The 1,567-nt window shown below is 51.4% G+C and overlaps 1 pseudogene; it reads right to left on the bottom strand.

Annotated features, from left to right (window-relative positions):
* Positions 1 to 208: 208 nt before the first annotated feature.
* On the bottom strand, positions 209 to 388 carry LOC139278681 (U2 spliceosomal RNA; annotated as a pseudogene).
* Between the last annotated feature and the right edge of the window lie 1,179 nt (positions 389 to 1,567).

Raw genomic sequence — 1,567 nt, 5'->3', positions numbered from 1 at the left:
ATATTTTTGAATGATAAGGGAATCAAGGGTTATGGGGAGTGGGCGGGGAAGTGGAGTTGAGGCCAGGATCAGATTAGCCATGATCTTATTGAATGGTGGACCAGGCTCAAGGGGCCTTTTTTTTGTTGCCAATTCTTGTCAGATCAACTCCAGCGCCAAAGATAACTTTGCGCAATTTACGTTTGATCTTAGCCAAAAGGCCGAGAGGGGAAGCTGCACCGTTCCTGGAAGCACTGCAATACCAGGTCGGTGCATGGAGTGGACGGGGCAAGCCCCTGTTCCATCTCCCTGTTCCAAAAAACAATTCAATATCTGGTCCCCATAGAGGATATTAAACTGATAAGAATAGATACTACACTTGATCTTAGCCAAAAGGCCGAGAAGCTCAAGGGGCCAAATGGCCTACTCTTGCTCCTATTTCTTATGTTCTTATGTAGCTCTGGTGGCGGGTAGTGGGGGGATCCGTCATGCAGCTGAACACACGTTCAGCTGTGCATGGTTTGGAGAGGGCGTAGAATTGAGCAGCAACGCCCAAAATAGCAGGTCGTGCTTCAAATCAACGTTACAAGCTGATTGATGGTTGCAATCTGCCTCATTTGCATTCTTCTGCCGAGTGCAGGCAATGGCTGCACCAACAATCTGCCAAGAATGGCGACTGCCACTGCCTGAGCCGGAAGTAGCCGGAAGCGAGGTGGCCGCCATTTTTCTGCTGAAACCGGCCTTAAATGCCAGCACTAAGAGGTGGAATTTTGCAGTCATTCTTCTGATTGTAGAATCAGTAACAAGGCGGTCATCAATTAAAGTTTTACAGAGAGAGGGAGGAGAGAGGTGAGCAGAAGCAGAAGCTTGATGTATACTTTACCACAAGGAGAGGTCAAGCACAATCTCTTGCATCTTTTAAAGGATAATTTGATAATTCTTTGGGGTGGATATTCCTGTTTCACAACTGCACAGTGCTCGGGGACCTGGGAGATGGTGGGAAACCTGTAAATTTGGGTTTCCCGGCAGGGACTTTTAACTGCACAGCATGCATGCGATGTAAAGGGTGGGTGGCCCGCCCAAAAGCCAGCCTGATTGACTGGCTGGCTTCCACTTGTGCGGGGAACGCGGACTAGGAGGATGTAGGAGTAGGGAGGTGCTGGCCCCAGGATAGTAGGGTTCCAAGCCTGGGGCAGAGGGTGCCCATCCACCGGGTGGTATGATCTCTGACCCCGGGCTGAGTCGCGATCCTCAGGGGCAGGGGTGGTGTTCCAGGTGTTCCAGGGAGTCCAATCACTGGGGGGCTCCAAACCTCGACCACAGGAGGTGCATGCTGCTGGTGGGGGAGTATTGGGGGGCCAGGAAGAAGCAGTCCTGCTCCTTCCGGCCCACAAGGATTGTTCTCAAAACATGAGGCTGCCTCGTTGCAGATATCGGGAATCCCAAGCCAAGGGATTCCTGGCTGCCTGCAGTTAAACCTGCACAGCAGGTTAAAGTAGAGGCATCAGGTCTCATTATCATATTTAATTTGCCAACCGCAGCGAGTTGGCTGCCCGTGCCCCCACCACGTCTCACTGGAGTAAAAGGT

This window comes from Pristiophorus japonicus, chromosome 1 (genome assembly GCF_044704955.1).
Source record: "Pristiophorus japonicus isolate sPriJap1 chromosome 1, sPriJap1.hap1, whole genome shotgun sequence".
NCBI lineage: Eukaryota > Metazoa > Chordata > Chondrichthyes > Pristiophoridae > Pristiophorus > Pristiophorus japonicus.
Note: the sequence above shows the minus strand (reverse complement) of the source record. Positions and strands in the feature narration are given on the sequence as shown.